General features: G+C 43.4%; 1 protein-coding gene across 1 annotated transcript in view; it reads left to right on the top strand.

Annotated features, from left to right (window-relative positions):
* Window positions 1-14,716, top strand: part of col9a1b (collagen, type IX, alpha 1b) — a 200,552-nt gene that overhangs the window by 47,892 nt on the left and 137,944 nt on the right. The gene's annotated exons all lie outside the window — the stretch shown is intronic.

The raw sequence follows: 14,716 nt of genomic DNA, 5'->3' as shown, positions 1-14,716 counted from the left end.
ATCATCTGTTTGTGATCAAAATTTTTAAAGTATTGTCTTATGTTCATAGTATGCTGGAACATGATAGGGGGTTAACTGGCTATTATAAGGTTCCGACGGAGAGCCATATTGGATTCAAAATGTTAACTCGGTTTCTCTGTCCACAGATGCTGCCAGAACTGCATATTCTGTTTCTAATTCAAGGTTGAGTATGATTCTATCCTCACCTGATATCCAAATGCCCACAATTTATAGCAGAGGTCAATGGATAGCAATCAGTGGTCCTGAATGTTATCCCATTCCCAACGCCATGACCAATTCTGATGCCCATTGCTGCTGCTCCAGCTGAACTGAATTAACACACCAAAGACCACTAATCAAATCCAGGGCCTTCTTTGTCAATATGACTCATTGTCACACCTGGAAGCCCATTTCTTTACAAAGTCAACCAGGCAGAGCTACTATGAGTGTTTTAAATGCTTGGCTTTTCACATTTTATCCTTAAACTGGGTACAACAGCTTATTCATTCAGAATGAACACTTCCTGGTATGTGGTGTAGAATGCTGCCATAGTTAAGCCAATGTTCCAGCAGCAATGCTGGTAATGGCTGGGTCAGTGGATGTCCTGTAACATGTATGACGAAGTACCAGTTTGTGTTAACTTGTAAAGGCTGGTTGGCTTCAGAAAGAAGCTGGTTGCTTGAGGATTGGAGTCACACTAATATTGTGTATTGTAAAGAAAGCTGCAACAGGAATGTACAGTGTGCTCAGCTGTGAGGGTTTTTACTTGTCACTCCAATAAATTGGTCAAACATGACTTCCCTTTTACAAAACCATGTTGACTCTGCCTTGAATTTTCCTAAGTGCCCTGCTATAACATATGCTATAGCTTCTAACATTTTCCCTATGACAGATGTTAGGCTAACTGGCCTATAGTTTCCTACTTTCTATCTCCCACCCTTTTTGAATAAAGGAGTTATATTTGCTATTTTCCAATCTAATGGAAACTTCCTGAATCTAGGGAATTTTGGAAATTTAAAACCAGTGCATCAACTATCTTACTAGCCACTTCTTTCAAGATCTTAGGGTGAAGTCCATCTGGACATGGGGATTTGTCAACCTGCAGTCCCAACGATTTGCTCAATACCACTTCCCTGGTAATTGTAATGATCCTGAGTTCCTCCGTCCCTTCCATTTCCTGATTTGCAGCTATTTCCAAGATGTTACTTGTGTCCTCTATAGTGAAGACCGAAGCAAAATACCTGTTTAATTCATCCGCCATCTCCCCACTCTCCATTATCAATTCCCCTGATGCACTCTATAGGACCAATGCTCACTTTGTTAATTCTTTTCTTATTTAAATATCAAAAGAAACTCTTACTATCTATCTTTATATTACTAGCTAGCTTTCTCTGATGCTCTAATTTTTCCCTCCTTAATCACTTTTTTGTCTTTCTTTGCTGTTCTCTATATTCTTCCCAATCTTCTGACCTGCCACCCGTCTTTGCGTAATTATATCCTTTTTCTTTAAGTTTGATACTGTCTTTAACTTTTTTAGTTAACCACGGGTGGGGGGGCCCCTTCCCTTGGAATTTTTCTTTCTCATTGGAATGCATATATTCTGTGTAATCTGAAATATCCCTTTAAATGTCTGCCACTGAACTTTTATTGACATATCCCTTAACCCCATTTGCCAGTTCATTCTGCTTTCATGCCCTCATAATTGCTCTTATTTAAGTTTAAAATACTAGTCTTGGACGCACTCGTTTCCTCCTCAAGGCGAATGTAAAATTCAATCATGTTATGATCGCTGCTACCTCAGGTTGCCTTCACTGGTAGGTTATCAATCTTGTTGTTCAATACCAGGTCTAGTATTACCTGCTCTCTGGTTGGCTACAGAATGTGCTGTTCTAAGAAACTATCCTGAAAACATTCTATGAACTCTTCATCTATGCTACCTTTGCCCATCTGATTTTTCCAGGTCCCAATCTATATCATCTTGTAGCCATGTTTCTCTAATGGCTATCAGATCATACTTATTTATTTCTATTTGTGCTATTAGTTCATTTATTTTGTTTTGAATGGAACATATGTTTAGATGCAGAGCCTTTAGTTTTGTCCTTTTATTATTTTCGTAGTGTCTAGCCTTATCTGCTGATTTATTCTTAGAATTGTACTCTCTTTCCCTTCCTGTCACAGTCTGTTTATCATTTCCCATATTAATGCTGGTTTCTCTTGCTTTGTTTCTATTCTTTGGTTTACCACATCTTCCCAAATTTGATCCCTTGTCCCTACTATTCAGTTTAAAACCCTCTCTCCTTCCCTAGTTAGGCGGCTCACAAGGACATCAGCCCAGCATGGCTCAGGTGTAGACCATCCCAACGGTACAGCCCCCACTTTCCCCAGTACTGGTGCCAGTGCCCACAAACCAGAACCCACTTCTCCCACACCAATTTTTAAGCCATACATTCATTTCTCTAATCTCATTTGTCCTATGCCAATTTGCACGTGGCTCAGGTAATAATCCAGAAATTATTACCTTTGGGGTTCTGCTTCTTAATTTGGTGCCTAGCTCATCATACTGACTATGCAGAACCTCCTTCCTCATCCTACATGAACCATGACACTGTATCCTCCTTCTCCCATTGCAAGTTACTCTCTAGCCCTGAGAAGATGTCCAAAACCCTGGCATTGGGCAGGCAACAAAGCCATCTGGACTCTCGTTCTTTGCAACAGAGAACAGTGTCAATCCCCCTCATTATACCGTCCCCTACTACCACTGTATTCCTTTTTGTTCTCCCCACTTGGATGGTTTCCTGTACCACGGCGTCATGGTCAATTTGCTCATCCACCCTGCAGACACCACTCTCATCCAAACAAGCTGAGAGAACCTCAAACCTGTTGGACAATTGCAGAGGCTGATACTCCTGGGTCCCCTTACCTGCCTCAATTGCAGTCACATCCTCCTGTCCCTGGCCACTGACCAAATCAGAAGACCCTGTCCTAAGTGGTGTGACAGCCTCCTGGTACAAAGCATCCAGGTAACTTTCCCCCTCCCTGATGTGTCGCAGAGTCTGCAGCTCAGCCTCCAGCTCAATGACTCTGAGCCGAAGTTCCTCAAGCCACGAACACTTACTGCAGATGTGTTTGCCCTGGATTACAATGTTATCCAGGAGCTCCCACATGCTGCAGCCTTGATACATCACCTGTCCTGCCCTCCTTAATGGGTTTTAAATAATTACTTAATTAATCACTTATTTAACTTGCTTTCCTATATATTTTATAAACTTTACCATCAAATTGTGTACTATTTTAAACCATAAGGTTAGAATAGAACTTACCCACTTATAAGATACTCAACAAACAGCTAGCTCCTTTCCCTGTCGTAGAGCAAGATCAAATCTCTATGGGGTGAGAAAGGTAGAAAGAGGAAACAAACAATTCCTTCCTCCCCACCCCCATCACCAAACTCCAGTTCTTCACTCAGTTCGTCAGCTGCACTCCGTTTGCCATGGCACATCAAAGGGGAGTGACACTTGAAGAGGCAGAGCCTGAGGAACACCCCATGTCACTGGAGGAGGGAGAGGAGCAGGATGAAGGAGAAGAAGGGCCAGGGGACTGAGAAGAAGAGGAGTCAGGAGGGTGGACATTAGAGACAATGTGGTGGAAGGGCCCAGGACGTTGGGAAAGATTGTTGTGGGGGACTTAGTGATTCAGCAACAGTTCAGCTAAGAACCCTGGGTAATTGCCTGGTGCTGGAAGAGGTCTGAGCCTTCATGTGGGGTTTGACCAATCCAACATCCTTCACAAAGTAGCTGTTGAACTATTGGCTACAGTCTCCGTTAGTGAGAATCTGATGAATTCTGTCTACATTGTAAATACCGTTTGATGTAGAATTGTAAATAGCATGCAAACCATTACATAAACCAGTTAGTTTAATGTAATAGTGAGTGAGATACTTCAATCACCAAACACATATATAATACAGCACAGTGACCCACTCAGTGATCAATGTGACATGGTGTCCTGTGAACACACACATGCTTACGCAGTGATCCCCTTGTTACCTCAGAGGAAGTGGAGGCAGCTCCTATTTCTAGCCATGTAGCTGTGAGGACGTGGCAGTCAGCCTCATTGCACAGGGACCCATTGGGACCTCACCTGCAATAGCGCTGCCTGTATCTCTGCAGGTTCAGCCATCATTGGAAGCTGTACCACAGATGTTTCCTCTATCAGACGTGCCGGGGAAATCGAGGACAGTGAGGGTCCCTCAATCTGCACAGAACCCTCATCTTCCTCTGGAAATTCCTCAGCCCTTGGTGTGCTCTCCCACTGGTTTGAAAAGGTCTGCTGCTGGCACGCAGCTGGCCTCCCTCCAGCAACCACCTGCAGAGTGTCTAGTTCATGCTTTGTAGCTTCTCACGTACTCTGCAGCCATCAGTGCTTAGACTCTGAACTGATTGATTCAGGCTATGGAGATAGCCATGCACCCTGTGCATGTTGTGACACTGCTCCTGCATGGACGTCAGATGCTGCCACATGTGACTCTCCATGAGTTTGCCCACTCTTTCATGGGTGGAATTCATTTGTTGGAATCCCCAAGACAGGGTTGATCTCATCTGGGAATGGACTCCTCCATTTCAGTGGGCGACGGTGGAGTAACGGTCATATCAGTGGAATAGTAATCCGGAGGCCCAGGCTAAAGCTCTGGGGACATGGGTTCAAATCCCACCAAGGCAGCTGGTGCAATTTAAATTCAGTTAATAATGACCATGAAACCATTGTTGTAAAAATCCATCTGGTTGACTATTGTCCTTTAGGTCAGGTCTGGCCTACATGTGACTCCAGATCTGCAGTAATGTGGTTGACTCTTAAATGCCCTCTGAAATGGCCTAGCAAGCAACTCAGTTGCATCAAACTGCTACAAGAAGCAATGAAACCAGACGGTCCACCTGGCATCGACCTTGGCACCAGAAATGACAACGGCAAACCCAGCTCTGTCGACCCCGCAAAGTCCTCCTTACTAACATCTCAGGGCTAGTGCCAAAATTGGGAGAGCTGTCTCACAGACTAGTCAAGCAACAGCCTGACATAGTCATCCTCATGGAATCATATCTTACAGATAATGTCCCAGACATCACCCTCACCATCCTGTCCTGTCCCACCACCAGGACAGATCCAGCAGATGTGGCTGCAAATATATAGTCGGGAGGGAGTTGCCCTGGGAGTCCTTGACAATGATTCTGGGCTCCATGAGGTCTCATGGCATCAGGTCAAACATGGGCAAGGAAATCTCCTGATGATTACCACGTACCACTCTCCCTCAGCTGATGAATCAGTGTTCCTCCATGTTGAACATCACTTGGAGAAAGCACTGTGGGTGGCAAGGGCGCAGAATGTACTCTGTGTGGGGGACTTCAACGTCCATCACCAAGAGTGGGTCAGTAGCACCACTACTGACTATGCTGGCCGAGTCCTAAAAGACATAGCTGCTAGACTGGGTCTGCGGCAGGTGGTGAGGGAACCAACAAGAGGGAAAAACAACTTGATCTCATTCTCACCAACCTGCCTGCCGTAGATACATCTGTCCATGACTGTATTGGTAGGAGTGACCACCACACAGTCATTGTGGAGATGAAGTACCGTCCTGAGGATACCCTCCATTGTGTTGTGTGGCACTACCACTCTGTTAAATGGGATAGATTTTGAGTTGAGCTAGCAAATCAAAACTGGGCATCCATGAGGCACTGTGGGCCATCAGCAGCGGCAGAATTGTACTCGAACACTTTGTAACCTCATGGCCTGGCATATCCCTTACTCCACCATAACCTTGAAGGCAGGGGATCAACCCTGGTTCAATAAAGATTGCAGGCGGGCCATGACAGGAGCAGCACCAGACATACCTAAAAATGAGGTGTCAACCTGGTAAAGCTACAACACAGGACTACTTGCATGAAAGCAGCAAGTGATATACAGAGCTAAGTGATCCCACAACCGATGGATCAGGTCTAATCTCTGCAGTCCTGCCACATCCAGTTGTGAATGGTGGTGGACAATTAAACAACTCACTGGAGGAGGAGGCTCCACAAGTATCACCATCCTCAACGATGGGGGAGCCCAGCACATCAGTGCAAAAGGCTGACGCATTTGCAACAATCTTCAGCCAGAAGTGCCGAGTGGATGATCCATCTTGGCATCCTCCTGAGGAGATGCCAGTCTTCAGACAATTCAAATCACTCCACGTGATATCAAGAAACAGCTGAAGACAATGGATACTGCAAAGGCTATGGGCCCTGACAATATTCCAGCAATAGTACTGAAGACTTGTGCACCAGACCCTGCCAGGCCCCTAGCCAAACTGTTCCAGTACAGCTACAACACTGGCATCTACCCGGCGATGTATAAAATTGCCCAGTTATGTCACTTCCACCACAAGCAGGACAAATCTAACCTGGCCAATTACTGCCCCATCAGTCTACTCTTGATCGTCAACAAAGTGATGGAAGGGGTCATCAACAAAGCTATCAATAATATAAATACTTGCTATATAAATACTGTGGCTACAATAGCAGGTCAGAGGCTAGGAATCCTATGATGAGAAACTCACCCCCTGCCTCCACAAAACCTGTCCACCATCTACAAGGCACAAGTGTGATGGAATACTCTCCACTTGCCTGAATAAGTGCAGCTCTCACAACACACACGAAGCTTAATACCATTCAGGACAAAGCAGCCCGCTTGATTGGCACCCATCCACAAACATTCAGTCCCTCCACCACCAACGCACAGTAGCAGCAGTGTGTACCATCTATAAGATGCACTGCAGGAATTCACCAAGGCTCCTTAGACAGCACCTTCCAAACAAGGACAGCAGATAGATGGGAACACCACCACCTGGAGGATCCCCTCCAAGTCACTCACCATCCTGACTTGGAAATATATCGCCATTCCTTCACTGTTGCTGGGTCAAAATCCTGGAACTCTCTGCCTAACAGCACTGTGGGTGTACCTACACCACATGGACTGCAGCAGTTTAAGAAAGTAGCTCACCACCAACCTCTCAAGAGCAACTCAGGATGGGCAATAAATGCAGGTGTAGCCAACAAAGCCCATATCCCATGTATGAATTTTAAAAAACCTGCTCACTGAGGCCCAGTTTGGGTTTCGCCAGGGCCACTCAGCTCCTGAGCTTATTACTGCCTTGGTTCAAACATGGACAAAAGAACTGAACTCCCGAGGTGAGGTGAGAGTGACTGCCATTGACACCAAGGCAGCATTTGACCAAGTGTGGCATCAAGGAGGCCTAGCAAAACTGGAGTCAGTGGGAATCCGGGGGAAAGCTCTCCGCTGGTTAGAGTCATACCTAGCATAAAGAAAGATGGTTGTGGTTGTTGGAGGTCAATCATCTCAATCCCAGGACATCACTGAATGAGTTCCTCAGGGTAGTATCCTTGGTCTAACCATCTTCATTGCTTCATCAATGACCTTCCTTCCATCATAAGGTCAGAAGTGAGGATGTTCGCAGATGATTGCACTATGTTCAGCATCATTCATGACTCTTCAGATACTGAAGCTGTCCATGTCCAAATGCAGCAAGATCTGGACAATATCCAGGCTTGGGCTGGTAAGTGGCAAGTAAGATGCGCGTCACACAAGTGCCAGACAATGACCTTCTCCAACAAAGCAGAATTTAACTATTTCCCTTTGACATTCAGTGGTATTACCATCGCTGAATCTTCCACTATCAACCTCCTGGGAGGTTACCATTGATTAGAAACTGAACTGGACTAGGAAAATCAATACTGTGGCTACAAGAGCAGGTCAGAGGCTAGGAATCCTGCAGCAAGTAACTCACTTCCTGATTCCTCAAAGCCTGTCCACCATCTACATGGCACAAGTCAGGACTGTGATGGAATAATTTCAATTTGCCTGGATGAGTGCAGCTCCAACAGCACTCGAGAAGCTCGACATCATCCAGACTAAGCCTGCTTGACTGGAACTCTGTCCAACACCTTCAACATTCACGCCCTCTACCACCGACATACAGTAGCAGCAGTGTGTACCATTTACAAGGTGCACTGCAGCAACTCACCAAGGCTCCTTTAACAGCACCTTCCAAACCCTTGACTTCTACCACTTAGAAGAACAAGGGCAGTAGATGCATGGGAACACCACCACCTGCAAGTTCCCCTCCAAATCACGTACCATCATGAGTTTTTAAATATTTTTAAGGCAGAGCCAGATAGATTCTTGATAAACAATGGGATGAAAGGTCATTGTAGGTAGACAGGAATGTAGAGTGGAGTGCCGATCAAGCTTTGTCGTGGATGGTGTCGGGCTTCTTGAGTGTTGTGGGAGCTGCACTCATCCAGGCAAGTGGGGAGTGTTCCATCACACTCATGACTTGTGCATTTTAGATGGTGGACAGGTGGTGAGTAGTTACTCACCAGAGTCAGAATTGTGCCTGTCCACTCACTCAGAAACTGAGTTCCAGGTCTTTGTCGGCTCTCTCTCTGAAGCACATGAGAAAATGAATCTTTTACTAAATACCTGGAAAAGTAAGGTCCTCTTGCAACCAGCACCCACAGCAAAGCGCCTCCTGTTGATTGCTGAGATCAACAGCGAGATCCTGGAAAATGTGGATCAATTTCCATATCTTGGGAGCCTGCACTCGACAAAGCAGACAAAGATGATGAAATTTGTCATCACCTCCAATGTGCCTGTTCAGCCTTCAACCGACTAAGGAAAAGAGTATTTGAGGACCAGGATCTGAAACCTGAGACTAAGGTCATGGTTTACCAGGCAGCAGTGATTTCCACACTCCAGATGCTTCAGAGACTTGGAGAATTCACAGGAGACATCTCAAAGCACTGTAATGTCAGCATTGCCTTCACAAGATTCTACAAATCTGGTGGTAAGAAAGATGTTCCAATAGCAACATCCTCTCCCAAGCCAACATGCCCAGCATCATGCAAAACCATCTAATCACTCAAAACCAGCTCGCTGGGTAGGACATGTCGATCATATGTCTGACACCAGACTCCTGAAGCAATTGCTCAATTCGGAACTCAGTCATGACGGGAGATTCCCAGGAGAAAAGGGAAACGCTTTAGGGATGTCCTCAAAGTACCCTTGAAGAGGTCAAATAAGCCCATCAACTCATGGGAGACCCTGGCTTGTGACCAACCAAAATGCAGAAGGCTCATTCGGGAAGACACATCAAGAGACTTCTTGGAAACATGCAGAGGTGAAATCGAGCCATTGAAGGGAGTGCACGAACCTCCAAACAACTTATCTGCTTGGCCCTCCAAACACCACCTGCCGCACCTGTGGCAGAGTCTGCAGATCACACATTGGACTTATCAGCCATCCCAGAACCCATTGAACCAGAGTGGAAGCAAGTTATCCTCAATCCCAAGAGTCTGCCTAATCAGAAAAGTTAGCCCACACAGAATTCCCAGCTTCTCACCTGCTCATGTAGCCACAGTATTTATATGGCTGGTCCAATTAAGTTTCTGATCAATGATAACACCCAGGATTTTGAAGGTACATCTGTGCTCAATGGGAAAAATTAATAATCAGTCACTTAAAAACATAGAAAAATAGGAGCAGGAATAGGTCATCCGGTCCTTCGAGCCTGCTCCACCATTCAATATGATCATGGCTGATCCTCTATCACAACACCATACTCCCGCTCTCTCCCCGTACCCCATGATGCCTTTAGAGTCCAGAAATCTATCTATTTCCTTCTTAAATATATTCAGTGACTTGGCCTCTACAGGCTTCTGTGGGAGAGAATTCCACAGGTTCATCACCCTCTGAGTGAAGAAGCTTCTCCTCATCTCAGTCCTAACTGGCCTACTTGTACCCTGAGACTGTGACCCCTTGTTCTAGAGCCCCCAGCCAGAGGAAACGTCATCACTGCATCCAGTCTGTCCATCCCTGACAAAATTTTATATGTTTCAGTGAGATCCCCTCTCATTCTTCTAAACTTCAGTGAATATGGACCTAGTTGGCCCAATCACTCCTTATGCGACAATCCTGCCATCCCAGGAATTAGTTTGCTGAACCGTTGTTGCACTCCCTCTATGGCAAGTATATCATGACTCTTGATCATTATCCTGCTGGAAAGTGAGGATGGGATCTGGATGGCATCTGGACAATTTAATAATCCTCCAGCAAATAGTGCAGGGTTTATGCAATGATACAGCACAGAAGGAGGCCATTTTTCCCATTGTGTTTGTGGTGATTCTTTGGTCAAGTTATCCAACTTCCCTGCTCTTTCACAATAACATTGTACATTTTTTCCTTCAAATATTTATCTAATTTCTCTTTTGAAAGTTATTATTGAATCTATTTCCATCACTCTTTCTGGCAGAGAATTCCAAATCATAACAACTTGCTGTGTAAATAGGATCAACGTAGGGAAATATGATAAAAAGGCAAAACTAAAGGTTCTTTATCTGAACGCAGACAACATTTCTAATAAGATGGATGAATTAATGGTACAAATAGAAGTAAATGAATATGTTATGACAGCTATTATAGAGATATGGTTGCAAGGTGACCAAGGCTGGGGACTGAAGGGCATTGGACATTTCAGAAGCACAGGAAGAAAGGAAAAGGAGGTGGGGTGGCTCTGTTAGTAAATGATGAGCTCAGTACAGGAGTGAGAAATGATCTTGGCTCAGGGGGAGTAGTCCCTAGCTCCCCTAATAGTAACTACTCTGTAGGGCAGGGAAATAATGGGGCTTTGTAAGAAAGTACTGCAATAATCATGGGTGGCTTTAATTTTCATATAGGTTGGAAAAATAAAATTTACAAATGTAACATTGAGGATGAGTTCACAGAGTGTATTCATGACTCTTTCTTAGATAGTTTGTGGAACCAACCAGAGAACAGACTATTTTAAATCTGGTAATTATGTAATGAGATGGAATTAATTAATGACCTCATAGTAAAGGACCTCTTGGGAAGAGCGACCATAGCATTATGAAATTTCACATTCAGTTTGAGGGTGAGAAACTTGAGTCTGAAACCAGTGTCTTAAAGTTAAAGACAGTTACAAAGGTACAAAGACAGACTTGGCTGAAGTTTCCCAGGAAAATAGATTAAAAGGACAAGCAGCGACAGACATTTAAGAAGGTATTTTATATTTCTCAACAAAGATATATTCCATTGAGAAAAAAACTCTCCATGAGAAGGATGAGCCATCCATGGCTAACTAAAGAAGTTAAGGTTGGTATCAATTTGAAAGTAAAAGGCATACAATACTACAAAGATTAGTGGTGAAGATAGGGCAGAAGATTGGGAAAATGATAGAAACCAGCAAAGGATGACTAAAAGAAGGATGGAGAAAATAGATTCTGCAAGTTAACCAGCAAGTATTATAAAACAGACAGTAAGAGCTTCCACAAGTGCTTAAAGAGGAAGAGAATAGCTAAAGTGGTTCCTCAGAGGATGAGACTGGAAAATTTATAATGGGAAACAAGTAACTGGCAGAGACTTTGAACAAGTATTTTGTATCTGTCTTCACAATTGAAGGTATTAACAGCATCCCAATAATAGGAGAGAATCAGTGGGTAATAGGGAGGGAGGAACTTAAAACAACCATTGCCACTAGAGGAAAAGCACTAAGTAAACAAATAGGACGAAAGGCTGACGAGTCTCCGGGACCTGATAGACTGCATTCTGTGGTCTTAAAAAGAAGTGGCTGCAGAGATTGAGATGCATTGGTTGAAATCTTGCAAAAATTTCTCTAGATTCTGGAAAGATCCCAATGGATCGGAAAACCACAAATGTGACACAAGTATTCAAGAAACAGATACAGGAAGCAGGAAACCATAGGCCAGTTAGCCCAACATCTGTCATTGGGAAAATGCTGAAATCCATTATTAAGGAATTAGTAGCAAGACATTTGGAAAATCAAAATACAATCAAGCGGGGTCAACATGGTTTTATGAAGTAAAAGTTCTTTGAGGATTTAATGAGCAGGGTGGATAAAGGGGAACCAGTAGATGTAGTGTATTTGTATTTCCAAAAGGCATTTGATAAGGTGCAACGTAAAAGATTACTGCACAAGATATAAGCTTTTGCTGTTGGGGGTGACATATTTGCATGGATGGAGGTTAACTAACAGAAAACAGAGAGTTGTGATGAATGGGTCATTTTCGGGTTGGCAGACTGTAAACAGTGGAGGGCCGCAGGGATCAGTGTTGAGGCCTGAACTATTGATAATCTGTATTAATGACTTGGATGAAGGGACTGACTGTATTGTAGCCAATCTTGCTGATGATACATAATTAGGTGAGAGAGCAAGTTGTGATGAAGGTAGAAAGAGTCTGTAAAGGGATATTGATAGGTTAAGTGAATGGGCAAAAAATTGGCAGATTGAATATAAAGTGGGAAAACGCTTAGATTGTCCACTTTAGCAGGAAGAATAAAAAAGCAAAATATTATTCAATGGAAAGAGATTACAGAGGCATCTGGGTGTCCTTGTGTATGAATCTCAAAGGGTTAATATGCAGGTACAGCAATTAATTTGAAAGGCAAATGGAATGTTGGACTTTATTGCAAGCAACATATTATTCAAGGAGAGAGATTACAGAGGCATATGGGTGTCCTTGTATATGAATCTCAAAGGGTTAATATGCAGGTACAGCAATTAATTTGGAAGGCAAATGGAATGTTGGGCTTTATTGCAAGGGGTTTGGAGTATACAAGCAGGGAAGTCTTGTTACAACTGTACCAGGGCTTTGGTGAGACCACATCTATGCGTGACTGTGTACAGTTTTGGTCTCCTTATTTAAGGAGGGACATACTTGCTTTGGAGGCTGTTCAGAGAAGGTTCATTAGGTTGATTGCTTGGATGGAGGGTTGTCTTATGAGGAAAGATTGAGCAGGTTGGACCCATACTAATTGGAGTTTATAAGAATGAGAGGTGATCTTATTGAAACATAAAACTCTGAGGGAGCTTGACAGGATAGATGCTGACAGGATGTTTCCTATTGGTAGGGGTTCTAGGACTAGGGGCATAGTTTCAAAATAAGATTCTCCCATTTAAAATGATGAGGAGGGATTTCTTCTCTCAGAGGGTTCTTAACCTTTGGAATTCTCTACCTCAGAGAGCAGTGGAGGCTGGGTCAATGAGTATATTCAAGGCTGAGTTACTTGGATTCTTGAACTACATGGAGTCAAAGATTATGGGAAGCAGATGGGATCAGCCATGATCTTAATGAATGGTGGAGCAGGTTTGTGGAGCTGAATGGCCTAATCCTGCTTATCTTTCTTATGTTTATATATATATATATATATATATATATATAAAACAACCCACATCTCACTTCTGGTTCTGTTATGTCACAACTTAGACCCATATCCTTTGGTTAGCAATCCTTTGACCACAGTTTCTTCCTATTTACTCTGAAAAAACCCTTCATGATTTTGAACACCTCTATCAAATCTCCTCTGAGACCTCTCTGCTCTAAGGAGAACAACCCCAACTTTTTCTGTGGAGACATAACCAACATCTTGCATCCCTGGTACTGTCCTAGTAAACCTCCTCTGCACATCCCCTAAGTTGTTGACATCCTTCTGAAAGTGTGGTGCCCAGAATTGAACACTGTACTCCAGCTGAGGCCTGACCAGTGATTTATAATGGATTAGCATCATTTCCTTGCTTTTGTATTCTGCCTCTACAATAAAGCCAAGAATCCTGTATGTTATTGTTTTAATACACTTCTCAACCCTGTCCTGCCACCTTCAATGATTTATATACATACACCCCCAGGGCTTTTTGTTTCTGCACCCCATTTAATATTGTGCGTCAAGAGGTATGGGGAGAGCATGGGAATATGGCATTGAGATGGACGATCAGCCATCACTGAATGGCAAAGCAGGCTCGAAGTGTGGAATGACTTATTCCTATTTTCTATGTTTCTATTTAATTTATAATAAAAAACACAGAAAATGCTGGAGACATTTAGCAGGTCAGGTGGAGAGAGAAACAGAGTTAAACTTTCATGTCAACGATCTTTAGTCAGGACCATTTAGTTTATATTGTCTTTCCTCATTCTTCCTACCAAAATATATATCTTTTCACACTTCTCTGTGTTAAATTTCATTGCCATGTGTTGGTCCATTTCGCCAGTCTGGTTTTGCCCTCCTGAAGTCTGTTACTATCTTCCTCATTACTTAGTACAATTCTGAGTTCTGTATCATCGACAGCTTTGAAATTGTATCCTGTATACCATATCCAGGCCATGATAGGTATCAAAAAGAGCACTAGTCTTAATACTGACCCTGGGATACATTGTGCATATCTTACTCTAGCATGAAAAATAATAATTCACTGCTACTGTCTGGTTTTCAGCCCTCAGTTAATTTTGTATCCATGCTGCCACTGTCCCTTTAATCCCATGGGGTTTAACTTAGCTAACAAATCTATTATGTGCTACTTTATCAAATGCTCTTTAAAAGTCCATAAATACATCAACTGCACCAGCTCTCTCCATTACCTCACCAAAGAACTCAATCAAGTTAGTCAAGAACGATTTGCCTTTAACAAGTCCATGCTCACTTTTATTTGTTAGCCCATACTTTTCCCAAGTGACAATTCATTTTGGCCTTGATTATTGTCTCTAAATGTTTTTCCACCACTAACATATGGTGCATGTGAAACACTGGGTCACCCTGGAAATGGTTTCCCATTTAATATTGTGCATCAAGAGGTATGGGG

Source organism: Carcharodon carcharias, chromosome 5 (genome assembly GCF_017639515.1).
Source record: "Carcharodon carcharias isolate sCarCar2 chromosome 5, sCarCar2.pri, whole genome shotgun sequence".
In the NCBI taxonomy this organism is placed as follows: Eukaryota; Metazoa; Chordata; class Chondrichthyes; order Lamniformes; family Lamnidae; genus Carcharodon; species Carcharodon carcharias.
The sequence above is the reverse complement of the archived record's forward strand: the minus strand, read 5'-3'. Positions and strand labels throughout refer to the sequence as shown.